The 27,095-nt window shown below is 50.6% G+C and overlaps 15 non-coding genes across 15 annotated transcripts; all 15 read left to right on the top strand.

Annotated features, from left to right (window-relative positions):
- The first annotated feature begins 841 nt into the window (after nt 1-841).
- Nucleotides 842-925, top strand: Trnal-uaa (transfer RNA leucine (anticodon UAA)). The gene has a single exon. It is a non-coding gene; the product is annotated as a tRNA-Leu (tRNA).
- A 1,766-nt stretch (nt 926-2,691) lies between these two features.
- On the top strand, nt 2,692-2,775 carry Trnal-uaa (transfer RNA leucine (anticodon UAA)). The gene has a single exon. It is a non-coding gene; the product is annotated as a tRNA-Leu (tRNA).
- Nucleotides 2,776-4,541: 1,766 nt separating this feature from the next.
- Trnal-uaa (transfer RNA leucine (anticodon UAA)) lies at nt 4,542-4,625 on the top strand. Its single transcript has one exon. It is a non-coding gene; the product is annotated as a tRNA-Leu (tRNA).
- A 1,766-nt stretch (nt 4,626-6,391) lies between these two features.
- Trnal-uaa (transfer RNA leucine (anticodon UAA)) lies at nt 6,392-6,475 on the top strand. The gene has a single exon. It is a non-coding gene; the product is annotated as a tRNA-Leu (tRNA).
- Nucleotides 6,476-8,241: 1,766 nt separating this feature from the next.
- Trnal-uaa (transfer RNA leucine (anticodon UAA)) lies at nt 8,242-8,325 on the top strand. The gene has a single exon. It is a non-coding gene; the product is annotated as a tRNA-Leu (tRNA).
- Nucleotides 8,326-10,091: 1,766 nt separating this feature from the next.
- Trnal-uaa (transfer RNA leucine (anticodon UAA)) lies at nt 10,092-10,175 on the top strand. Its single transcript has one exon. It is a non-coding gene; the product is annotated as a tRNA-Leu (tRNA).
- Nucleotides 10,176-11,941: 1,766 nt separating this feature from the next.
- Trnal-uaa (transfer RNA leucine (anticodon UAA)) lies at nt 11,942-12,025 on the top strand. The gene has a single exon. It is a non-coding gene; the product is annotated as a tRNA-Leu (tRNA).
- A 1,766-nt stretch (nt 12,026-13,791) lies between these two features.
- Nucleotides 13,792-13,875, top strand: Trnal-uaa (transfer RNA leucine (anticodon UAA)). The gene has a single exon. It is a non-coding gene; the product is annotated as a tRNA-Leu (tRNA).
- A 1,766-nt stretch (nt 13,876-15,641) lies between these two features.
- Trnal-uaa (transfer RNA leucine (anticodon UAA)) lies at nt 15,642-15,725 on the top strand. Its single transcript has one exon. It is a non-coding gene; the product is annotated as a tRNA-Leu (tRNA).
- Nucleotides 15,726-17,491: 1,766 nt separating this feature from the next.
- On the top strand, nt 17,492-17,575 carry Trnal-uaa (transfer RNA leucine (anticodon UAA)). Its single transcript has one exon. It is a non-coding gene; the product is annotated as a tRNA-Leu (tRNA).
- Nucleotides 17,576-19,341: 1,766 nt separating this feature from the next.
- Nucleotides 19,342-19,425, top strand: Trnal-uaa (transfer RNA leucine (anticodon UAA)). Its single transcript has one exon. It is a non-coding gene; the product is annotated as a tRNA-Leu (tRNA).
- A 1,766-nt stretch (nt 19,426-21,191) lies between these two features.
- On the top strand, nt 21,192-21,275 carry Trnal-uaa (transfer RNA leucine (anticodon UAA)). Its single transcript has one exon. It is a non-coding gene; the product is annotated as a tRNA-Leu (tRNA).
- A 1,766-nt stretch (nt 21,276-23,041) lies between these two features.
- Nucleotides 23,042-23,125, top strand: Trnal-uaa (transfer RNA leucine (anticodon UAA)). The gene has a single exon. It is a non-coding gene; the product is annotated as a tRNA-Leu (tRNA).
- A 1,766-nt stretch (nt 23,126-24,891) lies between these two features.
- On the top strand, nt 24,892-24,975 carry Trnal-uaa (transfer RNA leucine (anticodon UAA)). Its single transcript has one exon. It is a non-coding gene; the product is annotated as a tRNA-Leu (tRNA).
- Nucleotides 24,976-26,741: 1,766 nt separating this feature from the next.
- Nucleotides 26,742-26,825, top strand: Trnal-uaa (transfer RNA leucine (anticodon UAA)). The gene has a single exon. It is a non-coding gene; the product is annotated as a tRNA-Leu (tRNA).
- Nucleotides 26,826-27,095: the final 270 nt, after the last annotated feature.

The raw sequence follows: 27,095 nt of genomic DNA, 5'->3' as shown, positions 1-27,095 counted from the left end.
TCGCGGAGCGAGACGAGGGGTGGAGGAAAACCATTCGTACCACAACTGTTCGGAAATTCGAAGATCAAGTAGCGTTGAACACACTCTCCTGAGTAAAGGAGACAACTTCCGTGTGGTGTCCGGGTTTCGAACCCGGATCAGCTACTTGGGAAGCAACCACGCTGACCGACACACCACCACTGCCTTCCGCTACAAGCTGTTTGCGCCGTGATGTGTCGCCTTCCCTCCTGGCGCCAGAGGACGAAGGCTATCTCGCTGTAGGCGCTCAACGCCGAGTGGAAGGCGAGCACATCTGAACCCGTTTTCCTGGTGCTGCTAGGGCGATATACTGTGACTAGGCGCAGAACTGACTTCCACTGAAGAAATCTGCCCTTTAATGCACATCAGGGCCAACACGAAATTTCTAATATGCAGTACTCACTGACGATCCAAAGACGTTTCAGTACGTATGCGTCGGTACCGCCGGGGCAGTGCCTAAGTATTGTAAAGTGAAGGTCGAGAGTTCCATCCTCACACGAAGTATTTCATTGGCTTCCCACGAGTACGTAATGCACAGCGTGGCTGTTGCTAGGAAACGGCCTTAGATGCCGTTTGCTAATATCTGCTTTCTTTTGCGTCAATGTGGAAATTATCCTATTACTAAATACAGTTGTGCTAGTTACAGTTCAAACTGGATACGACGGAAGAGCGCGGGATGCGTTTCCTACGCCACATCTGACATTGCGCCTTAAATATTGTAAGACTGACATAATTCCGTCCTACCGAAAAAAGAAACAGATTTCGCAGTCAGGTTCTTGAGATAATGCTAGAGACGGAAGTCACTGGGGCTGTTGTCTCACACGTCAGATTGGCCGAGCGGTCTAAGGCACCAGATTTAAGCTCTGCTTCCCGAAAGGGAGCGTGGGTTCGAACCCCACATCTGACAATGCATTTTAATCATTCAGAAACTAACCTACTCCATTCATGTTGTAGAACAAGTAAATTACGCAGAAACACGCCATGGAGGTTTTGCTAGGGAAGACAGTGACAGCAGTGCTGGCGTCTCACGTCCCATAGGCTGAGCAGTCGAAAAGAAATAGCGGAACATACTTTTCCTGTGTCGAGTTTTACCTCTTCTCACGGACGTTTCCGTGGTCGTTGTGTTGTGGCTCTGGGCTCGAAGCGACAGGCGAAAATGAGTCAACAGTGACACGTAAGTGTTTCAATGAATGGCAGGGCCTTAATAAAGATAGATGAAACGGCGGTTGGGGTAGTGGAGTCCTGAAGCGGCCGTATTGCGCGGGCAATAAGCTCACCAAGTTAGAGTGTTATTATGCTAATAACGAGGGGGCTGTGGGTTCGATCCCACCAAGGGCTATTCCATTTTGTTTCCCTAAAAGGCAAATCCCAAGTGATCTGTACAAGGACTAAGGCGTCCGCCCGTCTGGCGACGTTCTCGCCAACTTGTATGCCACGCCAAAGACACGGGTCCATGCCCGATCACCGAAATTCGACAGCGTTGGGCGTGGTTAGTACTCAGGTGGGTGACCACCTAGGAAGTCCGCGAGCTATTGGTTTCTTCAGTTTTGCCTTTTTCCTTAGTTTTTGAGTCTGCTGCGCGGAAATCCTGCGGTCCAGCACGCTGACACCTCTCTTGCTTCTCGGTACGCACAGGGGCGAACCTGCGGCCACTGTCAAATGAAAGAGTCCGTTGTGTGTTTGTCGATTTGGCGTCTCCCAGTCGTTTCTAGCGCCAGTCCTCTACATATACGGCCATTTGCAAGCGTCAGCTTTCGCGTCAGCCGAGCAAAGTCGAGACAAGTCGACACATGAGGACACACGATGCTGTGAATCGTAATCCGCACTAGCCTTCGCGGAGCGAGACGAGGGGTGGAGGAAAACCATTCGTACCACAACTGTTCGGAAATTCGAAGATCAAGTAGCGTTGAACACACTCTCCTGAGTAAAGGAGACAACTTCCGTGTGGTGTCCGGGTTTCGAACCCGGATCAGCTACTTGGGAAGCAACCACGCTGACCGACACACCACCACTGCCTTCCGCTACAAGCTGTTTGCGCCGTGATGTGTCGCCTTCCCTCCTGGCGCCAGAGGACGAAGGCTATCTCGCTGTAGGCGCTCAACGCCGAGTGGAAGGCGAGCACATCTGAACCCGTTTTCCTGGTGCTGCTAGGGCGATATACTGTGACTAGGCGCAGAACTGACTTCCACTGAAGAAATCTGCCCTTTAATGCACATCAGGGCCAACACGAAATTTCTAATATGCAGTACTCACTGACGATCCAAAGACGTTTCAGTACGTATGCGTCGGTACCGCCGGGGCAGTGCCTAAGTATTGTAAAGTGAATGTCGAGAGTTCCATCCTCACACGAAGTATTTCATTGGCTTCCCACGAGTACGTAATGCACAGCGTGGCTGTTGCTAGGAAACGGCCTTAGATGCCGTTTGCTAATATCTGCTTTCTTTTGCGTCAATGTGGAAATTATCCTATTACTAAATACAGTTGTGCTAGTTACAGTTCAAACTGGATACGACGGAAGAGCGCGGGATGCGTTTCCTACGCCACATCTGACATTGCGCCTTAAATATTGTAAGACTGACATAATTCCGTCCTACCGAAAAAAGAAACAGATTTCGCAGTCAGGTTCTTGAGATAATGCTAGAGACGGAAGTCACTGGGGCTGTTGTCTCACACGTCAGATTGGCCGAGCGGTCTAAGGCACCAGATTTAAGCTCTGCTTCCCGAAAGGGAGCGTGGGTTCGAACCCCACATCTGACAATGCATTTTAATCATTCAGAAACTAACCTACTCCATTCATGTTGTAGAACAAGTAAATTACGCAGAAACACGCCATGGAGGTTTTGCTAGGGAAGACAGTGACAGCAGTGCTGGCGTCTCACGTCCCATAGGCTGAGCAGTCGAAAAGAAATAGCGGAACATACTTTTCCTGTGTCGAGTTTTACCTCTTCTCACGGACGTTTCCGTGGTCGTTGTGTTGTGGCTCTGGGCTCGAAGCGACAGGCGAAAATGAGTCAACAGTGACACGTAAGTGTTTCAATGAATGGCAGGGCCTTAATAAAGATAGATGAAACGGCGGTTGGGGTAGTGGAGTCCTGAAGCGGCCGTATTGCGCGGGCAATAAGCTCACCAAGTTAGAGTGTTATTATGCTAATAACGAGGGGGCTGTGGGTTCGATCCCACCAAGGGCTATTCCATTTTGTTTCCCTAAAAGGCAAATCCCAAGTGATCTGTACAAGGACTAAGGCGTCCGCCCGTCTGGCGACGTTCTCGCCAACTTGTATGCCACGCCAAAGACACGGGTCCATGCCCGATCACCGAAATTCGACAGCGTTGGGCGTGGTTAGTACTCAGGTGGGTGACCACCTAGGAAGTCCGCGAGCTATTGGTTTCTTCAGTTTTGCCTTTTTCCTTTGTTTTTGAGTCTGCTGCGCGGAAATCCTGCGGTCCAGCACGCTGACACCTCTCTTGCTTCTCGGTACGCACAGGGGCGAACCTGCGGCCACTGTCAAATGAAAGAGTCCGTTGTGTGTTTGTCGATTTGGCGACTCCCAGTCGTTTCTAGCGCCAGTCCTCTACATATACGGCCATTTGCAAGCGTCAGCTTTCGCGTCAGCCGAGCAAAGTCGAGACAAGTCGACACATGAGGACACACGATGCTGTGAATCGTAATCCGCACTAGCCTTCGCGGAGCGAGACGAGGGGTGGAGGAAAACCATTCGTACCACAACTGTTCGGAAATTCGAAGATCAAGTAGCGTTGAACACACTCTCCTGAGTAAAGGAGACAACTTCCGTGTGGTGTCCGGGTTTCGAACCCGGATCAGCTACTTGGGAAGCAACCACGCTGACCGACACACCACCACTGCCTTCCGCTACAAGCTGTTTGCGCCGTGATGTGTCGCCTTCCCTCCTGGCGCCAGAGGACGAAGGCTATCTCGCTGTAGGCGCTCAACGCCGAGTGGAAGGCGAGCACATCTGAACCCGTTTTCCTGGTGCTGCTAGGGCGATATACTGTGACTAGGCGCAGAACTGACTTCCACTGAAGAAATCTGCCCTTTAATGCACATCAGGGCCAACACGAAATTTCTAATATGCAGTACTCACTGACGATCCAAAGACGTTTCAGTACGTATGCGTCGGTACCGCCGGGGCAGTGCCTAAGTATTGTAAAGTGAAGGTCGACAGTTCCATCCTCACACGAAGTATTTCATTGGCTTCCCACGAGTACGTAATGCACAGCGTGGCTGTTGCTAGGAAACGGCCTTAGATGCCGTTTGCTAATATCTGCTTTCTTTTGCGTCAATGTGGAAATTATCCTATTACTAAATACAGTTGTGCTAGTTACAGTTCAAACTGGATACGACGGAAGAGCGCGGGATGCGTTTCCTACGCCACATCTGACATTGCGCCTTAAATATTGTAAGACTGACATAATTCCGTCCTACCGAAAAAAGAAACAGATTTCGCAGTCAGGTTCTTGAGATAATGCTAGAGACGGAAGTCACTGGGGCTGTTGTCTCACACGTCAGATTGGCCGAGCGGTCTAAGGCACCAGATTTAAGCTCTGCTTCCCGAAAGGGAGCGTGGGTTCGAACCCCACATCTGACAATGCATTTTAATCATTCAGAAACTAACCTACTCCATTCATGTTGTAGAACAAGTAAATTACGCAGAAACACGCCATGGAGGTTTTGCTAGGGAAGACAGTGACAGCAGTGCTGGCGTCTCACGTCCCATAGGCTGAGCAGTCGAAAAGAAATAGCGGAACATACTTTTCCTGTGTCGAGTTTTACCTCTTCTCACGGACGTTTCCGTGGTCGTTGTGTTGTGGCTCTGGGCTCGAAGCGACAGGCGAAAATGAGTCAACAGTGACACGTAAGTGTTTCAATGAATGGCAGGGCCTTAATAAAGATAGATGAAACGGCGGTTGGGGTAGTGGAGTCCTGAAGCGGCCGTATTGCGCGGGCAATAAGCTCACCAAGTTAGAGTGTTATTATGCTAATAACGAGGGGGCTGTGGGTTCGATCCCACCAAGGGCTATTCCATTTTGTTTCCCTAAAAGGCAAATCCCAAGTGATCTGTACAAGGACTAAGGCGTCCGCCCGTCTGGCGACGTTCTCGCCAACTTGTATGCCACGCCAAAGACACGGGTCCATGCCCGATCACCGAAATTCGACAGCGTTGGGCGTGGTTAGTACTCAGGTGGGTGACCACCTAGGAAGTCCGCGAGCTATTGGTTTCTTCAGTTTTGCCTTTTTCCTTAGTTTTTGAGTCTGCTGCGCGGAAATCCTGCGGTCCAGCACGCTGACACCTCTCTTGCTTCTCGGTACGCACAGGGGCGAACCTGCGGCCACTGTCAAATGAAAGAGTCCGTTGTGTGTTTGTCGATTTGGCGTCTCCCAGTCGTTTCTAGCGCCAGTCCTCTACATATACGGCCATTTGCAAGCGTCAGCTTTCGCGTCAGCCGAGCAAAGTCGAGACAAGTCGACACATGAGGACACACGATGCTGTGAATCGTAATCCGCACTAGCCTTCGCGGAGCGAGACGAGGGGTGGAGGAAAACCATTCGTACCACAACTGTTCGGAAATTCGAAGATCAAGTAGCGTTGAACACACTCTCCTGAGTAAAGGAGACAACTTCCGTGTGGTGTCCGGGTTTCGAACCCGGATCAGCTACTTGGGAAGCAACCACGCTGACCGACACACCACCACTGCCTTCCGCTACAAGCTGTTTGCGCCGTGATGTGTCGCCTTCCCTCCTGGCGCCAGAGGACGAAGGCTATCTCGCTGTAGGCGCTCAACGCCGAGTGGAAGGCGAGCACATCTGAACCCGTTTTCCTGGTGCTGCTAGGGCGATATACTGTGACTAGGCGCAGAACTGACTTCCACTGAAGAAATCTGCCCTTTAATGCACATCAGGGCCAACACGAAATTTCTAATATGCAGTACTCACTGACGATCCAAAGACGTTTCAGTACGTATGCGTCGGTACCGCCGGGGCAGTGCCTAAGTATTGTAAAGTGAAGGTCGAGAGTTCCATCCTCACACGAAGTATTTCATTGGCTTCCCACGAGTACGTAATGCACAGCGTGGCTGTTGCTAGGAAACGGCCTTAGATGCCGTTTGCTAATATCTGCTTTCTTTTGCGTCAATGTGGAAATTATCCTATTACTAAATACAGTTGTGCTAGTTACAGTTCAAACTGGATACGACGGAAGAGCGCGGGATGCGTTTCCTACGCCACATCTGACATTGCGCCTTAAATATTGTAAGACTGACATAATTCCGTCCTACCGAAAAAAGAAACAGATTTCGCAGTCAGGTTCTTGAGATAATGCTAGAGACGGAAGTCACTGGGGCTGTTGTCTCACACGTCAGATTGGCCGAGCGGTCTAAGGCACCAGATTTAAGCTCTGCTTCCCGAAAGGGAGCGTGGGTTCGAACCCCACATCTGACAATGCATTTTAATCATTCAGAAACTAACCTACTCCATTCATGTTGTAGAACAAGTAAATTACGCAGAAACACGCCATGGAGGTTTTGCTAGGGAAGACAGTGACAGCAGTGCTGGCGTCTCACGTCCCATAGGCTGAGCAGTCGAAAAGAAATAGCGGAACATACTTTTCCTGTGTCGAGTTTTACCTCTTCTCACGGACGTTTCCGTGGTCGTTGTGTTGTGGCTCTGGGCTCGAAGCGACAGGCGAAAATGAGTCAACAGTGACACGTAAGTGTTTCAATGAATGGCAGGGCCTTAATAAAGATAGATGAAACGGCGGTTGGGGTAGTGGAGTCCTGAAGCGGCCGTATTGCGCGGGCAATAAGCTCACCAAGTTAGAGTGTTATTATGCTAATAACGAGGGGGCTGTGGGTTCGATCCCACCAAGGGCTATTCCATTTTGTTTCCCTAAAAGGCAAATCCCAAGTGATCTGTACAAGGACTAAGGCGTCCGCACGTCTGGCGACGTTCTCGCCAACTTGTATGCCACGCCAAAGACACGGGTCCATGCCCGATCACCGAAATTCGACAGCGTTGGGCGTGGTTAGTACTCAGGTGGGTGACCACCTAGGAAGTCCGCGAGCTATTGGTTTCTTCAGTTTTGCCTTTTTCCTTTGTTTTTGAGTCTGCTGCGCGGAAATCCTGCGGTCCAGCACGCTGACACCTCTCTTGCTTCTCGGTACGCACAGGGGCGAACCTGCGGCCACTGTCAAATGAAAGAGTCCGTTGTGTGTTTGTCGATTTGGCGACTCCCAGTCGTTTCTAGCGCCAGTCCTCTACATATACGGCCATTTGCAAGCGTCAGCTTTCGCGTCAGCCGAGCAAAGTCGAGACAAGTCGACACATGAGGACACACGATGCTGTGAATCGTAATCCGCACTAGCCTTCGCGGAGCGAGACGAGGGGTGGAGGAAAACCATTCGTACCACAACTGTTCGGAAATTCGAAGATCAAGTAGCGTTGAACACACTCTCCTGAGTAAAGGAGACAACTTCTGTGTGGTGTCCGGGTTTCGAACCCGGATCAGCTACTTGGGAAGCAACCACGCTGACCGACACACCACCACTGCCTTCCGCTACAAGCTGTTTGCGCCGTGATGTGTCGCCTTCCCTCCTGGCGCCAGAGGACGAAGGCTATCTCGCTGTAGGCGCTCAACGCCGAGTGGAAGGCGAGCACATCTGAACCCGTTTTCCTGGTGCTGCTAGGGCGATATACTGTGACTAGGCGCAGAACTGACTTCCACTGAAGAAATCTGCCCTTTAATGCACATCAGGGCCAACACGAAATTTCTAATATGCAGTACTCACTGACGATCCAAAGACGTTTCAGTACGTATGCGTCGGTACCGCCGGGGCAGTGCCTAAGTATTGTAAAGTGAAGGTCGACAGTTCCATCCTCACACGAAGTATTTCATTGGCTTCCCACGAGTACGTAATGCACAGCGTGGCTGTTGCTAGGAAACGGCCTTAGATGCCGTTTGCTAATGTCTGCTTTCTTTTGCGTCAATGTGGAAATTATCCTATTTCTAAATACAGTTGTGCTAGTTACAGTTCAAACTGGATACGACGGAAGAGCGCGGGATGCGTTTCCTACGCCACATCTGACATTGCGCCTTAAATATTGTAAGACTGACATAATTCCGTCCTACCGAAAAAAGAAACAGATTTCGCAGTCAGGTTCTTGAGATAATGCTAGAGACGGAAGTCACTGGGGCTGTTGTCTCACACGTCAGATTGGCCGAGCGGTCTAAGGCGCCAGATTTAAGCTCTGCTTCCCGAAAGGGAGCGTGGGTTCGAACCCCACATCTGACAATGCATTTTAATCATTCAGAAACTAACCTACTCCATTCATGTTGTAGAACAAGTAAATTACGCAGAAACACGCCATGGAGGTTTTGCTAGGGAAGACAGTGACAGCAGTGCTGGCGTCTCACGTCCCATAGGCTGAGCAGTCGAAAAGAAATAGCGGAACATACTTTTCCTGTGTCGAGTTTTACCTCTTCTCACGGACGTTTCCGTGGTCGTTGTGTTGTGGCTCTGGGCTCGAAGCGACAGGCGAAAATGAGTCAACAGTGACACGTAAGTGTTTCAATGAATGGCAGGGCCTTAATAAAGATAGATGAAACGGCGGTTGGGGTAGTGGAGTCCTGAAGCGGCCGTATTGCGCGGGCAATAAGCTCACCAAGTTAGAGTGTTATTATGCTAATAACGAGGGGGCTGTGGGTTCGATCCCACCAAGGGCTATTCCATTTTGTTTCCCTAAAAGGCAAATCCCAAGTGATCTGTACAAGGACTAAGGCGTCCGCCCGTCTGGCGACGTTCTCGCCAACTTGTATGCCACGCCAAAGACACGGGTCCATGCCCGATCACCGAAATTCGACAGCGTTGGGCGTGGTTAGTACTCAGGTGGGTGACCACCTAGGAAGTCCGCGAGCTATTGGTTTCTTCAGTTTTGCCTTTTTCCTTAGTTTTTGAGTCTGCTGCGCGGAAATCCTGCGGTCCAGCACGCTGACACCTCTCTTGCTTCTCGGTACGCACAGGGGCGAACCTGCGGCCACTGTCAAATGAAAGAGTCCGTTGTGTGTTTGTCGATTTGGCGTCTCCCAGTCGTTTCTAGCGCCAGTCCTCTACATATACGGCCATTTGCAAGCGTCAGCTTTCGCGTCAGCCGAGCAAAGTCGAGACAAGTCGACACATGAGGACACACGATGCTGTGAATCGTAATCCGCACTAGCCTTCGCGGAGCGAGACGAGGGGTGGAGGAAAACCATTCGTACCACAACTGTTCGGAAATTCGAAGATCAAGTAGCGTTGAACACACTCTCCTGAGTAAAGGAGACAACTTCCGTGTGGTGTCCGGGTTTCGAACCCGGATCAGCTACTTGGGAAGCAACCACGCTGACCGACACACCACCACTGCCTTCCGCTACAAGCTGTTTGCGCCGTGATGTGTCGCCTTCCCTCCTGGCGCCAGAGGACGAAGGCTATCTCGCTGTAGGCGCTCAACGCCGAGTGGAAGGCGAGCACATCTGAACCCGTTTTCCTGGTGCTGCTAGGGCGATATACTGTGACTAGGCGCAGAACTGACTTCCACTGAAGAAATCTGCCCTTTAATGCACATCAGGGCCAACACGAAATTTCTAATATGCAGTACTCACTGACGATCCAAAGACGTTTCAGTACGTATGCGTCGGTACCGCCGGGGCAGTGCCTAAGTATTGTAAAGTGAAGGTCGAGAGTTCCATCCTCACACGAAGTATTTCATTGGCTTCCCACGAGTACGTAATGCACAGCGTGGCTGTTGCTAGGAAACGGCCTTAGATGCCGTTTGCTAATATCTGCTTTCTTTTGCGTCAATGTGGAAATTATCCTATTACTAAATACAGTTGTGCTAGTTACAGTTCAAACTGGATACGACGGAAGAGCGCGGGATGCGTTTCCTACGCCACATCTGACATTGCGCCTTAAATATTGTAAGACTGACATAATTCCGTCCTACCGAAAAAAGAAACAGATTTCGCAGTCAGGTTCTTGAGATAATGCTAGAGACGGAAGTCACTGGGGCTGTTGTCTCACACGTCAGATTGGCCGAGCGGTCTAAGGCACCAGATTTAAGCTCTGCTTCCCGAAAGGGAGCGTGGGTTCGAACCCCACATCTGACAATGCATTTTAATCATTCAGAAACTAACCTACTCCATTCATGTTGTAGAACAAGTAAATTACGCAGAAACACGCCATGGAGGTTTTGCTAGGGAAGACAGTGACAGCAGTGCTGGCGTCTCACGTCCCATAGGCTGAGCAGTCGAAAAGAAATAGCGGAACATACTTTTCCTGTGTCGAGTTTTACCTCTTCTCACGGACGTTTCCGTGGTCGTTGTGTTGTGGCTCTGGGCTCGAAGCGACAGGCGAAAATGAGTCAACAGTGACACGTAAGTGTTTCAATGAATGGCAGGGCCTTAATAAAGATAGATGAAACGGCGGTTGGGGTAGTGGAGTCCTGAAGCGGCCGTATTGCGCGGGCAATAAGCTCACCAAGTTAGAGTGTTATTATGCTAATAACGAGGGGGCTGTGGGTTCGATCCCACCAAGGGCTATTCCATTTTGTTTCCCTAAAAGGCAAATCCCAAGTGATCTGTACAAGGACTAAGGCGTCCGCCCGTCTGGCGACGTTCTCGCCAACTTGTATGCCACGCCAAAGACACGGGTCCATGCCCGATCACCGAAATTCGACAGCGTTGGGCGTGGTTAGTACTCAGGTGGGTGACCACCTAGGAAGTCCGCGAGCTATTGGTTTCTTCAGTTTTGCCTTTTTCCTTAGTTTTTGAGTCTGCTGCGCGGAAATCCTGCGGTCCAGCACGCTGACACCTCTCTTGCTTCTCGGTACGCACAGGGGCGAACCTGCGGCCACTGTCAAATGAAAGAGTCCGTTGTGTGTTTGTCGATTTGGCGTCTCCCAGTCGTTTCTAGCGCCAGTCCTCTACATATACGGCCATTTGCAAGCGTCAGCTTTCGCGTCAGCCGAGCAAAGTCGAGACAAGTCGACACATGAGGACACACGATGCTGTGAATCGTAATCCGCACTAGCCTTCGCGGAGCGAGACGAGGGGTGGAGGAAAACCATTCGTACCACAACTGTTCGGAAATTCGAAGATCAAGTAGCGTTGAACACACTCTCCTGAGTAAAGGAGACAACTTCCGTGTGGTGTCCGGGTTTCGAACCCGGATCAGCTACTTGGGAAGCAACCACGCTGACCGACACACCACCACTGCCTTCCGCTACAAGCTGTTTGCGCCGTGATGTGTCGCCTTCCCTCCTGGCGCCAGAGGACGAAGGCTATCTCGCTGTAGGCGCTCAACGCCGAGTGGAAGGCGAGCACATCTGAACCCGTTTTCCTGGTGCTGCTAGGGCGATATACTGTGACTAGGCGCAGAACTGACTTCCACTGAAGAAATCTGCCCTTTAATGCACATCAGGGCCAACACGAAATTTCTAATATGCAGTACTCACTGACGATCCAAAGACGTTTCAGTACGTATGCGTCGGTACCGCCGGGGCAGTGCCTAAGTATTGTAAAGTGAATGTCGAGAGTTCCATCCTCACACGAAGTATTTCATTGGCTTCCCACGAGTACGTAATGCACAGCGTGGCTGTTGCTAGGAAACGGCCTTAGATGCCGTTTGCTAATATCTGCTTTCTTTTGCGTCAATGTGGAAATTATCCTATTACTAAATACAGTTGTGCTAGTTACAGTTCAAACTGGATACGACGGAAGAGCGCGGGATGCGTTTCCTACGCCACATCTGACATTGCGCCTTAAATATTGTAAGACTGACATAATTCCGTCCTACCGAAAAAAGAAACAGATTTCGCAGTCAGGTTCTTGAGATAATGCTAGAGACGGAAGTCACTGGGGCTGTTGTCTCACACGTCAGATTGGCCGAGCGGTCTAAGGCACCAGATTTAAGCTCTGCTTCCCGAAAGGGAGCGTGGGTTCGAACCCCACATCTGACAATGCATTTTAATCATTCAGAAACTAACCTACTCCATTCATGTTGTAGAACAAGTAAATTACGCAGAAACACGCCATGGAGGTTTTGCTAGGGAAGACAGTGACAGCAGTGCTGGCGTCTCACGTCCCATAGGCTGAGCAGTCGAAAAGAAATAGCGGAACATACTTTTCCTGTGTCGAGTTTTACCTCTTCTCACGGACGTTTCCGTGGTCGTTGTGTTGTGGCTCTGGGCTCGAAGCGACAGGCGAAAATGAGTCAACAGTGACACGTAAGTGTTTCAATGAATGGCAGGGCCTTAATAAAGATAGATGAAACGGCGGTTGGGGTAGTGGAGTCCTGAAGCGGCCGTATTGCGCGGGCAATAAGCTCACCAAGTTAGAGTGTTATTATGCTAATAACGAGGGGGCTGTGGGTTCGATCCCACCAAGGGCTATTCCATTTTGTTTCCCTAAAAGGCAAATCCCAAGTGATCTGTACAAGGACTAAGGCGTCCGCCCGTCTGGCGACGTTCTCGCCAACTTGTATGCCACGCCAAAGACACGGGTCCATGCCCGATCACCGAAATTCGACAGCGTTGGGCGTGGTTAGTACTCAGGTGGGTGACCACCTAGGAAGTCCGCGAGCTATTGGTTTCTTCAGTTTTGCCTTTTTCCTTTGTTTTTGAGTCTGCTGCGCGGAAATCCTGCGGTCCAGCACGCTGACACCTCTCTTGCTTCTCGGTACGCACAGGGGCGAACCTGCGGCCACTGTCAAATGAAAGAGTCCGTTGTGTGTTTGTCGATTTGGCGACTCCCAGTCGTTTCTAGCGCCAGTCCTCTACATATACGGCCATTTGCAAGCGTCAGCTTTCGCGTCAGCCGAGCAAAGTCGAGACAAGTCGACACATGAGGACACACGATGCTGTGAATCGTAATCCGCACTAGCCTTCGCGGAGCGAGACGAGGGGTGGAGGAAAACCATTCGTACCACAACTGTTCGGAAATTCGAAGATCAAGTAGCGTTGAACACACTCTCCTGAGTAAAGGAGACAACTTCCGTGTGGTGTCCGGGTTTCGAACCCGGATCAGCTACTTGGGAAGCAACCACGCTGACCGACACACCACCACTGCCTTCCGCTACAAGCTGTTTGCGCCGTGATGTGTCGCCTTCCCTCCTGGCGCCAGAGGACGAAGGCTATCTCGCTGTAGGCGCTCAACGCCGAGTGGAAGGCGAGCACATCTGAACCCGTTTTCCTGGTGCTGCTAGGGCGATATACTGTGACTAGGCGCAGAACTGACTTCCACTGAAGAAATCTGCCCTTTAATGCACATCAGGGCCAACACGAAATTTCTAATATGCAGTACTCACTGACGATCCAAAGACGTTTCAGTACGTATGCGTCGGTACCGCCGGGGCAGTGCCTAAGTATTGTAAAGTGAAGGTCGACAGTTCCATCCTCACACGAAGTATTTCATTGGCTTCCCACGAGTACGTAATGCACAGCGTGGCTGTTGCTAGGAAACGGCCTTAGATGCCGTTTGCTAATATCTGCTTTCTTTTGCGTCAATGTGGAAATTATCCTATTACTAAATACAGTTGTGCTAGTTACAGTTCAAACTGGATACGACGGAAGAGCGCGGGATGCGTTTCCTACGCCACATCTGACATTGCGCCTTAAATATTGTAAGACTGACATAATTCCGTCCTACCGAAAAAAGAAACAGATTTCGCAGTCAGGTTCTTGAGATAATGCTAGAGACGGAAGTCACTGGGGCTGTTGTCTCACACGTCAGATTGGCCGAGCGGTCTAAGGCACCAGATTTAAGCTCTGCTTCCCGAAAGGGAGCGTGGGTTCGAACCCCACATCTGACAATGCATTTTAATCATTCAGAAACTAACCTACTCCATTCATGTTGTAGAACAAGTAAATTACGCAGAAACACGCCATGGAGGTTTTGCTAGGGAAGACAGTGACAGCAGTGCTGGCGTCTCACGTCCCATAGGCTGAGCAGTCGAAAAGAAATAGCGGAACATACTTTTCCTGTGTCGAGTTTTACCTCTTCTCACGGACGTTTCCGTGGTCGTTGTGTTGTGGCTCTGGGCTCGAAGCGACAGGCGAAAATGAGTCAACAGTGACACGTAAGTGTTTCAATGAATGGCAGGGCCTTAATAAAGATAGATGAAACGGCGGTTGGGGTAGTGGAGTCCTGAAGCGGCCGTATTGCGCGGGCAATAAGCTCACCAAGTTAGAGTGTTATTATGCTAATAACGAGGGGGCTGTGGGTTCGATCCCACCAAGGGCTATTCCATTTTGTTTCCCTAAAAGGCAAATCCCAAGTGATCTGTACAAGGACTAAGGCGTCCGCCCGTCTGGCGACGTTCTCGCCAACTTGTATGCCACGCCAAAGACACGGGTCCATGCCCGATCACCGAAATTCGACAGCGTTGGGCGTGGTTAGTACTCAGGTGGGTGACCACCTAGGAAGTCCGCGAGCTATTGGTTTCTTCAGTTTTGCCTTTTTCCTTAGTTTTTGAGTCTGCTGCGCGGAAATCCTGCGGTCCAGCACGCTGACACCTCTCTTGCTTCTCGGTACGCACAGGGGCGAACCTGCGGCCACTGTCAAATGAAAGAGTCCGTTGTGTGTTTGTCGATTTGGCGTCTCCCAGTCGTTTCTAGCGCCAGTCCTCTACATATACGGCCATTTGCAAGCGTCAGCTTTCGCGTCAGCCGAGCAAAGTCGAGACAAGTCGACACATGAGGACACACGATGCTGTGAATCGTAATCCGCACTAGCCTTCGCGGAGCGAGACGAGGGGTGGAGGAAAACCATTCGTACCACAACTGTTCGGAAATTCGAAGATCAAGTAGCGTTGAACACACTCTCCTGAGTAAAGGAGACAACTTCCGTGTGGTGTCCGGGTTTCGAACCCGGATCAGCTACTTGGGAAGCAACCACGCTGACCGACACACCACCACTGCCTTCCGCTACAAGCTGTTTGCGCCGTGATGTGTCGCCTTCCCTCCTGGCGCCAGAGGACGAAGGCTATCTCGCTGTAGGCGCTCAACGCCGAGTGGAAGGCGAGCACATCTGAACCCGTTTTCCTGGTGCTGCTAGGGCGATATACTGTGACTAGGCGCAGAACTGACTTCCACTGAAGAAATCTGCCCTTTAATGCACATCAGGGCCAACACGAAATTTCTAATATGCAGTACTCACTGACGATCCAAAGACGTTTCAGTACGTATGCGTCGGTACCGCCGGGGCAGTGCCTAAGTATTGTAAAGTGAAGGTCGAGAGTTCCATCCTCACACGAAGTATTTCATTGGCTTCCCACGAGTACGTAATGCACAGCGTGGCTGTTGCTAGGAAACGGCCTTAGATGCCGTTTGCTAATATCTGCTTTCTTTTGCGTCAATGTGGAAATTATCCTATTACTAAATACAGTTGTGCTAGTTACAGTTCAAACTGGATACGACGGAAGAGCGCGGGATGCGTTTCCTACGCCACATCTGACATTGCGCCTTAAATATTGTAAGACTGACATAATTCCGTCCTACCGAAAAAAGAAACAGATTTCGCAGTCAGGTTCTTGAGATAATGCTAGAGACGGAAGTCACTGGGGCTGTTGTCTCACACGTCAGATTGGCCGAGCGGTCTAAGGCACCAGATTTAAGCTCTGCTTCCCGAAAGGGAGCGTGGGTTCGAACCCCACATCTGACAATGCATTTTAATCATTCAGAAACTAACCTACTCCATTCATGTTGTAGAACAAGTAAATTACGCAGAAACACGCCATGGAGGTTTTGCTAGGGAAGACAGTGACAGCAGTGCTGGCGTCTCACGTCCCATAGGCTGAGCAGTCGAAAAGAAATAGCGGAACATACTTTTCCTGTGTCGAGTTTTACCTCTTCTCACGGACGTTTCCGTGGTCGTTGTGTTGTGGCTCTGGGCTCGAAGCGACAGGCGAAAATGAGTCAACAGTGACACGTAAGTGTTTCAATGAATGGCAGGGCCTTAATAAAGATAGATGAAACGGCGGTTGGGGTAGTGGAGTCCTGAAGCGGCCGTATTGCGCGGGCAATAAGCTCACCAAGTTAGAGTGTTATTATGCTAATAACGAGGGGGCTGTGGGTTCGATCCCACCAAGGGCTATTCCATTTTGTTTCCCTAAAAGGCAAATCCCAAGTGATCTGTACAAGGACTAAGGCGTCCGCACGTCTGGCGACGTTCTCGCCAACTTGTATGCCACGCCAAAGACACGGGTCCATGCCCGATCACCGAAATTCGACAGCGTTGGGCGTGGTTAGTACTCAGGTGGGTGACCACCTAGGAAGTCCGCGAGCTATTGGTTTCTTCAGTTTTGCCTTTTTCCTTTGTTTTTGAGTCTGCTGCGCGGAAATCCTGCGGTCCAGCACGCTGACACCTCTCTTGCTTCTCGGTACGCACAGGGGCGAACCTGCGGCCACTGTCAAATGAAAGAGTCCGTTGTGTGTTTGTCGATTTGGCGACTCCCAGTCGTTTCTAGCGCCAGTCCTCTACATATACGGCCATTTGCAAGCGTCAGCTTTCGCGTCAGCCGAGCAAAGTCGAGACAAGTCGACACATGAGGACACACGATGCTGTGAATCGTAATCCGCACTAGCCTTCGCGGAGCGAGACGAGGGGTGGAGGAAAACCATTCGTACCACAACTGTTCGGAAATTCGAAGATCAAGTAGCGTTGAACACACTCTCCTGAGTAAAGGAGACAACTTCTGTGTGGTGTCCGGGTTTCGAACCCGGATCAGCTACTTGGGAAGCAACCACGCTGACCGACACACCACCACTGCCTTCCGCTACAAGCTGTTTGCGCCGTGATGTGTCGCCTTCCCTCCTGGCGCCAGAGGACGAAGGCTATCTCGCTGTAGGCGCTCAACGCCGAGTGGAAGGCGAGCACATCTGAACCCGTTTTCCTGGTGCTGCTAGGGCGATATACTGTGACTAGGCGCAGAACTGACTTCCACTGAAGAAATCTGCCCTTTAATGCACATCAGGGCCAACACGAAATTTCTAATATGCAGTACTCACTGACGATCCAAAGACGTTTCAGTACGTATGCGTCGGTACCGCCGGGGCAGTGCCTAAGTATTGTAAAGTGAAGGTCGACAGTTCCATCCTCACACGAAGTATTTCATTGGCTTCCCACGAGTACGTAATGCACAGCGTGGCTGTTGCTAGGAAACGGCCTTAGATGCCGTTTGCTAATGTCTGCTTTCTTTTGCGTCAATGTGGAAATTATCCTATTTCTAAATACAGTTGTGCTAGTTACAGTTCAAACTGGATACGACGGAAGAGCGCGGGATGCGTTTCCTACGCCACATCTGACATTGCGCCTTAAATATTGTAAGACTGACATAATTCCGTCCTACCGAAAAAAGAAACAGATTTCGCAGTCAGGTTCTTGAGATAATGCTAGAGACGGAAGTCACTGGGGCTGTTGTCTCACACGTCAGATTGGCCGAGCGGTCTAAGGCGCCAGATTTAAGCTCTGCTTCCCGAAAGGGAGCGTGGGTTCGAACCCCACATCTGACAATGCATTTTAATCATTCAGAAACTAACCTACTCCATTCATGTTGTAGAACAAGTAAATTACGCAGAAACACGCCATGGAGGTTTTGCTAGGGAAGACAGTGACAGCAGTGCTGGCGTCTCACGTCCCATAGGCTGAGCAGTCGAAAAGAAATAGCGGAACATACTTTTCCTGTGTCGAGTTTTACCTCTTCTCACGGACGTTTCCGTGGTCGTTGTGTTGTGGCTCTGGGCTCGAAGCGACAGGCGAAAATGAGTCAACAGTGACACGTAAGTGTTTCAATGAATGGCAGGGCCTTAATAAAGATAGATGAAACGGCGGTTGGGGTAGTGGAGTCCTGAAGCGGCCGTATTGCGCGGGCAATAAGCTCACCAAGTTAGAGTGTTATTATGCTAATAACGAGGGGGCTGTGGGTTCGATCCCACCAAGGGCTATTCCATTTTGTTTCCCTAAAAGGCAAATCCCAAGTGATCTGTACAAGGACTAAGGCGTCCGCCCGTCTGGCGACGTTCTCGCCAACTTGTATGCCACGCCAAAGACACGGGTCCATGCCCGATCACCGAAATTCGACAGCGTTGGGCGTGGTTAGTACTCAGGTGGGTGACCACCTAGGAAGTCCGCGAGCTATTGGTTTCTTCAGTTTTGCCTTTTTCCTTAGTTTTTGAGTCTGCTGCGCGGAAATCCTGCGGTCCAGCACGCTGACACCTCTCTTGCTTCTCGGTACGCACAGGGGCGAACCTGCGGCCACTGTCAAATGAAAGAGTCCGTTGTGTGTTTGTCGATTTGGCGTCTCCCAGTCGTTTCTAGCGCCAGTCCTCTACATATACGGCCATTTGCAAGCGTCAGCTTTCGCGTCAGCCGAGCAAAGTCGAGACAAGTCGACACATGAGGACACACGATGCTGTGAATCGTAATCCGCACTAGCCTTCGCGGAGCGAGACGAGGGGTGGAGGAAAACCATTCGTACCACAACTGTTCGGAAATTCGAAGATCAAGTAGCGTTGAACACACTCTCCTGAGTAAAGGAGACAACTTCCGTGTGGTGTCCGGGTTTCGAACCCGGATCAGCTACTTGGGAAGCAACCACGCTGACCGACACACCACCACTGCCTTCCGCTACAAGCTGTTTGCGCCGTGATGTGTCGCCTTCCCTCCTGGCGCCAGAGGACGAAGGCTATCTCGCTGTAGGCGCTCAACGCCGAGTGGAAGGCGAGCACATCTGAACCCGTTTTCCTGGTGCTGCTAGGGCGATATACTGTGACTAGGCGCAGAACTGACTTCCACTGAAGAAATCTGCCCTTTAATGCACATCAGGGCCAACACGAAATTTCTAATATGCAGTACTCACTGACGATCCAAAGACGTTTCAGTACGTATGCGTCGGTACCGCCGGGGCAGTGCCTAAGTATTGTAAAGTGAAGGTCGAGAGTTCCATCCTCACACGAAGTATTTCATTGGCTTCCCACGAGTACGTAATGCACAGCGTGGCTGTTGCTAGGAAACGGCCTTAGATGCCGTTTGCTAATATCTGCTTTCTTTTGCGTCAATGTGGAAATTATCCTATTACTAAATACAGTTGTGCTAGTTACAGTTCAAACTGGATACGACGGAAGAGCGCGGGATGCGTTTCCTACGCCACATCTGACATTGCGCCTTAAATATTGTAAGACTGACATAATTCCGTCCTACCGAAAAAAGAAACAGATTTCGCAGTCAGGTTCTTGAGATAATGCTAGAGACGGAAGTCACTGGGGCTGTTGTCTCACACGTCAGATTGGCCGAGCGGTCTAAGGCACCAGATTTAAGCTCTGCTTCCCGAAAGGGAGCGTGGGTTCGAACCCCACATCTGACAATGCATTTTAATCATTCAGAAACTAACCTACTCCATTCATGTTGTAGAACAAGTAAATTACGCAGAAACACGCCATGGAGGTTTTGCTAGGGAAGACAGTGACAGCAGTGCTGGCGTCTCACGTCCCATAGGCTGAGCAGTCGAAAAGAAATAGCGGAACATACTTTTCCTGTGTCGAGTTTTACCTCTTCTCACGGACGTTTCCGTGGTCGTTGTGTTGTGGCTCTGGGCTCGAAGCGACAGGCGAAAATGAGTCAACAGTGACACGTAAGTGTTTCAATGAATGGCAGGGCCTTAATAAAGATAGATGAAACGGCGGTTGGGGTAGTGGAGTCCTGAAGCGGCCGTATTGCGCGGGCAATAAGCTCACCAAGTTAGAGTGTTATTATGCTAATAACGAGGGGGCTGTGGGTTCGATCCCACCAAGGGCTATTCCATTTTGTTTCCCTAAAAGGCAAATCCCAAGTGATCTGTACAAGGACTAAGGCGTCCGCCCGTCTGGCGACGTTCTCGCCAACTTGTATGCCACGCCAAAGACACGGGTCCATGCCCGATCACCGAAATTCGACAGCGTTGGGCGTGGTTAGTACTCAGGTGGGTGACCACCTAGGAAGTCCGCGAGCTATTGGTTTCTTCAGTTTTGCCTTTTTCCTTAGTTTTTGAGTCTGCTGCGCGGAAATCCTGCGGTCCAGCACGCTGACACCTCTCTTGCTTCTCGGTACGCACAGGGGCGAACCTGCGGCCACTGTCAAATGAAAGAGTCCGTTGTGTGTTTGTCGATTTGGCGTCTCCCAGTCGTTTCTAGCGCCAGTCCTCTACATATACGGCCATTTGCAAGCGTCAGCTTTCGCGTCAGCCGAGCAAAGTCGAGACAAGTCGACACATGAGGACACACGATGCTGTGAATCGTAATCCGCACTAGCCTTCGCGGAGCGAGACGAGGGGTGGAGGAAAACCATTCGTACCACAACTGTTCGGAAATTCGAAGATCAAGTAGCGTTGAACACACTCTCCTGAGTAAAGGAGACAACTTCCGTGTGGTGTCCGGGTTTCGAACCCGGATCAGCTACTTGGGAAGCAACCACGCTGACCGACACACCACCACTGCCTTCCGCTACAAGCTGTTTGCGCCGTGATGTGTCGCCTTCCCTCCTGGCGCCAGAGGACGAAGGCTATCTCGCTGTAGGCGCTCAACGCCGAGTGGAAGGCGAGCACATCTGAACCCGTTTTCCTGGTGCTGCTAGGGCGATATACTGTGACTAGGCGCAGAACTGACTTCCACTGAAGAAATCTGCCCTTTAATGCACATCAGGGCCAACACGAAATTTCTAATATGCAGTACTCACTGACGATCCAAAGACGTTTCAGTACGTATGCGTCGGTACCGCCGGGGCAGTGCCTAAGTATTGTAAAGTGAAGGTCGACAGTTCCATCCTCACACGAAGTATTTCATTGGCTTCCCACGAGTACGTAATGCACAGCGTGGCTGTTGCTAGGAAACGGCCTTAGATGCCGTTTGCTAATGTCTGCTTTCTTTTGCGTCAATGTGGAAATTATCCTATTTCTAAATACAGTTGTGCTAGTTACAGTTCAAACTGGATACGACGGAAGAGCGCGGGATGCGTTTCCTACGCCACATCTGACATTGCGCCTTAAATATTGTAAGACTGACATAATTCCGTCCTACCGAAAAAAGAAACAGATTTCGCAGTCAGGTTCTTGAGATAATGCTAGAGACGGAAGTCACTGGGGCTGTTGTCTCACACGTCAGATTGGCCGAGCGGTCTAAGGCGCCAGATTTAAGCTCTGCTTCCCGAAAGGGAGCGTGGGTTCGAACCCCACATCTGACAATGCATTTTAATCATTCAGAAACTAACCTACTCCATTCATGTTGTAGAACAAGTAAATTACGCAGAAACACGCCATGGAGGTTTTGCTAGGGAAGACAGTGACAGCAGTGCTGGCGTCTCACGTCCCATAGGCTGAGCAGTCGAAAAGAAATAGCGGAACATACTTTTCCTGTGTCGAGTTTTACCTCTTCTCACGGACGTTTCCGTGGTCGTTGTGTTGTGGCTCTGGGCTCGAAGCGACAGGCGAAAATGAGTCAACAGTGACACGTAAGTGTTTCAATGAATGGCAGGGCCTTAATAAAGATAGATGAAACGGCGGTTGGGGTAGTGGAGTCCTGAAGCGGCCGTATTGCGCGGGCAATAAGCTCACCAAGTTAGAGTGTTATTATGCTAATAACGAGGGGGCTGTGGGTTCGATCCCACCAAGGGCTATTCCATTTTGTTTCCCTAAAAGGCAAATCCCAAGTGATCTGTACAAGGACTAAGGCGTCCGCCCGTCTGGCGACGTTCTCGCCAACTTGTATGCCACGCCAAAGACACGGGTCCATGCCCGATCACCGAAATTCGACAGCGTTGGGCGTGGTTAGTACTCAGGTGGGTGACCACCTAGGAAGTCCGCGAGCTATTGGTTTCTTCAGTTTTGCCTTTTTCCTTAGTTTTTGAGTCTGCTGCGCGGAAATCCTGCGGTCCAGCACGCTGACACCTCTCTTGCTTCTCGGTACGCACAGGGGCGAACCTGCGGCCACTGTCAAATGAAAGAGTCCGTTGTGTGTTTGTCGATTTGGCGTCTCCCAGTCGTTTCTAGCGCCAGTCCTCTACATATACGGCCATTTGCAAGCGTCAGCTTTCGCGTCAGCCGAGCAAAGTCGAGACAAGTCGACACATGAGGACACACGATGCTGTGAATCGTAATCCGCACTAGCCTTCGCGGAGCGAGACGAGGGGTGGAGGAAAACCATTCGTACCACAACTGTTCGGAAATTCGAAGATCAAGTAGCGTTGAACACACTCTCCTGAGTAAAGGAGACAACTTCCGTGTGGTGTCCGGGTTTCGAACCCGGATCAGCTACTTGGGAAGCAACCACGCTGACCGACACACCACCACTGCCTTCCGCTACAAGCTGTTTGCGCCGTGATGTGTCGCCTTCCCTCCTGGCGCCAGAGGACGAAGGCTATCTCGCTGTAGGCGCTCAACGCCGAGTGGAAGGCGAGCACATCTGAACCCGTTTTCCTGGTGCTGCTAGGGCGATATACTGTGACTAGGCGCAGAACTGACTTCCACTGAAGAAATCTGCCCTTTAATGCACATCAGGGCCAACACGAAATTTCTAATATGCAGTACTCACTGACGATCCAAAGACGTTTCAGTACGTATGCGTCGGTACCGCCGGGGCAGTGCCTAAGTATTGTAAAGTGAAGGTCGACAGTTCCATCCTCACACGAAGTATTTCATTGGCTTCCCACGAGTACGTAATGCACAGCGTGGCTGTTGCTAGGAAACGGCCTTAGATGCCGTTTGCTAATGTCTGCTTTCTTTTGCGTCAATGTGGAAATTATCCTATTACTAAATACAGTTGTGCTAGTTACAGTTCAAACTGGATACGACGGAAGAGCGCGGGATGCGTTTCCTACGCCACATCTGACATTGCGCCTTAAATATTGTAAGACTGACATAATTCCGTCCTACCGAAAAAAGAAACAGATTTCGCAGTCAGGTTCTTGAGATAATGCTAGAGACGGAAGTCACTGGGGCTGTTGTCTCACACGTCAGATTGGCCGAGCGGTCTAAGGCGCCAGATTTAAGCTCTGCTTCCCGAAAGGGAGCGTGGGTTCGAACCCCACATCTGACAATGCATTTTAATCATTCAGAAACTAACCTACTCCATTCATGTTGTAGAACAAGTAAATTACGCAGAAACACGCCATGGAGGTTTTGCTAGGGAAGACAGTGACAGCAGTGCTGGCGTCTCACGTCCCATAGGCTGAGCAGTCGAAAAGAAATAGCGGAACATACTTTTCCTGTGTCGAGTTTTACCTCTTCTCACGGACGTTTCCGTGGTCGTTGTGTTGTGGCTCTGGGCTCGAAGCGACAGGCGAAAATGAGTCAACAGTGACACGTAAGTGTTTCAATGAATGGCAGGGCCTTAATAAAGATAGATGAAACGGCGGTTGGGGTAGTGGAGTCCTGAAGCGGCCGTATTGCGCGGGCAATAAGCTCACCAAGTTAGAGTGTTATTATGCTAATAACGAGGGGGCTGTGGGTTCGATCCCACCAAGGGCTATTCCATTTTGTTTCCCTAAAAGGCAAATCCCAAGTGATCTGTACAAGGACTAAGGCGTCCGCCCGTCTGGCGACGTTCTCGCCAACTTGTATGCCACGCCAAAGACACGGGTCCATGCCCGATCACCGAAATTCGACAGCGTTGGGCGTGGTTAGTACTCAGGTGGGTGACCACCTAGGAAGTCCGCGAGCTATTGGTTTCTTCGGTTTTTCCTTTTTCCTTAGTTTTTGAGTCTGCTGCGCGGAAATCCTGCGGTCCAGCACGCTGACACCTCTCTTGCTTCTCGGTACGCACAGGGGCGAACCTGCGGCCACTGTCAAATGAAAGAGTCCGTTGTGTGTTTGTCGATTTGGCGTCTCCCAGTCGTTTCTAGCGCCAGTCCTCTACATATACGGCCATTTGCAAGCGTCAGCTTTCGCGTCAGCCGAGCAAAGTCGAGACAAGTCGACACATGAGGACACACGATGCTGTGAATCGTAATCCGCACTAGCCTTCGCGGAGCGAGACGAGGGGTGGAGGAAAACCATTCGTACCACAACTGTTCGGAAATTCGAAGATCAAGTAGCGTTGAACACACTCTCCTGAGTAAAGGAGACAACTTCCGTGTGGTGTCCGGGTTTCGAACCCGGATCAGCTACTTGGGAAGCAACCACGCTGACCGACACACCACCACTGCCTTCCGCTACAAGCTGTTTGCGCCGTGATGTGTCGCCTTCCCTCCTGGCGCCAGAGGACGAAGGCTATCTCGCTGTAGGCGCTCAACGCCGAGTGGAAGGCGAGCACATCTGAACCCGTTTTCCTGGTGCTGCTAGGGCGATATACTGTGACTAGGCGCAGAACTGACTTCCACTGAAGAAATCTGCCCTTTAATGCACATCAGGGCCAACACGAAATTTCTAATATGCAGTACTCACTGACGATCCAAAGACGTTTCAGTACGTATGCGTCGGTACCGCCGGGGCAGTGCCTAAGTATTGTAAAGTGAAGGTCGACAGTTCCATCCTCACACGAAGTATTTCATTGGCTTCCCACGAGTACGTAATGCACAGCGTGGCTGTTGCTAGGAAACGGCCTTAGATGCCGTTTGCTAATGTCTGCTTTCTTTTGCGTCAATGTGGAAATTATCCTATTACTAAATACAGTTGTGCTAGTTACAGTTCAAACTGGATACGACGGAAGAGCGCGGGATGCGTTTCCTACGCCACATCTGACATTGCGCCTTAAATATTGTAAGACTGACATAATTCCGTCCTACCGAAAAAAGAAACAGATTTCGCAGTCAGGTTCTTGAGATAATGCTAGAGACGGAAGTCACTGGGGCTGTTGTCTCACACGTCAGATTGGCCGAGCGGTCTAAGGCGCCAGATTTAAGCTCTGCTTCCCGAAAGGGAGCGTGGGTTCGAACCCCACATCTGACAATGCATTTTAATCATTCAGAAACTAACCTACTCCATTCATGTTGTAGAACAAGTAAATTACGCAGAAACACGCCATGGAGGTTTTGCTAGGGAAGACAGTGACAGCAGTGCTGGCGTCTCACGTCCCATAGGCTGAGCAGTCGAAAAGAAATAGCGGAACATACTTTTCCTGTGTCGAGTTTTACCTCTTCTCACGGACGTTTCCGTGGTCGTTGTGTTGTGGCTCTGGGCTCGAAGCGACAGGCGAAAATGAGTCAACAGTGACACGTAAGTGTTTCAATGAATGGCAGGGCCTTAATAAAGATAGATGAAACGGCGGTTGGGGTAGTGGAGTCCTGAAGCGGCCGTATTGCGCGGGCAATAAGCTCACCAAGTTAGAGTGTTATTATGCTAATAACGAGGGGGCTGTGGGTTCGATCCCACCAAGGGCTATTCCATTTTGTTTCCCTAAAAGGCAAATCCCAAGTGATCTGTACAAGGACTAAGGCGTCCGCCCGTCTGGCGACGTTCTCGCCAACTTGTATGCCACGCCAAAGACACGGGTCCATGCCCGATCACCGAAATTCGACAGCGTTGGGCGTGGTTAGTACTCAGGTGGGTGACCACCTAGGAAGTCCGCGAGCTATTGGTTTCTTCAGTTTTGCCTTTTTCCTTAGTTTTTGAGTCTGCTGCGCGGAAATCCTGCGGTCCAGCACGCTGACACCTCTCTTGCTTCTCGGTACGCACAGGGGCGAACCTGCGGCCACTGTCAAATGAAAGAGTCCGTTGTGTGTTTGTCGATTTGGCGTCTCCCAGTCGTTTCTAGCGCCAGTCCTCTACATATACGGCCATTTGCAAGCGTCAGCTTTCGCGTCAGCCGAGCAAAGTCGAGACAAGTCGACACATGAGGACACACGATGCTGTGAATCGTAATCCGCACTAGCCTTCGCGGAGCGAGACGAGGGGTGGAGGAAAACCATTCGTACCACAACTGTTCGGAAATTCGAAGATCAAGTAGCGTTGAACACACTCTCCTGAGTAAAGGAGACAACTTCCGTGTGGTGTCCGGGTTTCGAACCCGGATCAGCTACTTGGGAAGCAACCACGCTGACCGACACACCACCACTGCCTTCCGCTACAAGCTGTTTGCGCCGTGATGTGTCGCCTTCCCTCCTGGCGCCAGAGGACGAAGGCTATCTCGCTGTAGGCGCTCAACGCCGAGTGGAAGGCGAGCACATCTGAACCCGTTTTCCTGGTGCTGCTAGGGCGATATACTGTGACTAGGCGCAGAACTGACTTCCACTGAAGAAATCTGCCCTTTAATGCACATCAGGGCCAACACGAAATTTCTAATATGCAGTACTCACTGACGATCCAAAGACGTTTCAGTACGTATGCGTCGGTACCGCCGGGGCAGTGCCTAAGTATTGTAAAGTGAAGGTCGACAGTTCCATCCTCACACGAAGTATTTCATTGGCTTCCCACGAGTACGTAATGCACAGCGTGGCTGTTGCTAGGAAACGGCCTTAGATGCCGTTTGCTAATGTCTGCTTTCTTTTGCGTCAATGTGGAAATTATCCTATTACTAAATACAGTTGTGCTAGTTACAGTTCAAACTGGATACGACGGAAGAGCGCGGGATGCGTTTCCTACGCCACATCTGACATTGCGCCTTAAATATTGTAAGACTGACATAATTCCGTCCTACCGAAAAAAGAAACAGATTTCGCAGTCAGGTTCTTGAGATAATGCTAGAGACGGAAGTCACTGGGGCTGTTGTCTCACACGTCAGATTGGCCGAGCGGTCTAAGGCGCCAGATTTAAGCTCTGCTTCCCGAAAGGGAGCGTGGGTTCGAACCCCACATCTGACAATGCATTTTAATCATTCAGAAACTAACCTACTCCATTCATGTTGTAGAACAAGTAAATTACGCAGAAACACGCCATGGAGGTTTTGCTAGGGAAGACAGTGACAGCAGTGCTGGCGTCTCACGTCCCATAGGCTGAGCAGTCGAAAAGAAATAGCGGAACATACTTTTCCTGTGTCGAGTTTTACCTCTTCTCACGGACGTTTCCGTGGTCGTTGTGTTGTGGCTCTGGGCTCGAAGCGACAGGCGAAAATGAGTCAACAGTGACACGTA

This window comes from Schistocerca gregaria, chromosome 7 (genome assembly GCF_023897955.1).
Source record: "Schistocerca gregaria isolate iqSchGreg1 chromosome 7, iqSchGreg1.2, whole genome shotgun sequence".
Classification (NCBI taxonomy): Eukaryota; Metazoa; Arthropoda; class Insecta; order Orthoptera; family Acrididae; genus Schistocerca; species Schistocerca gregaria.
The sequence above is the reverse complement of the archived record's forward strand: the minus strand, read 5'-3'. Positions and strand labels throughout refer to the sequence as shown.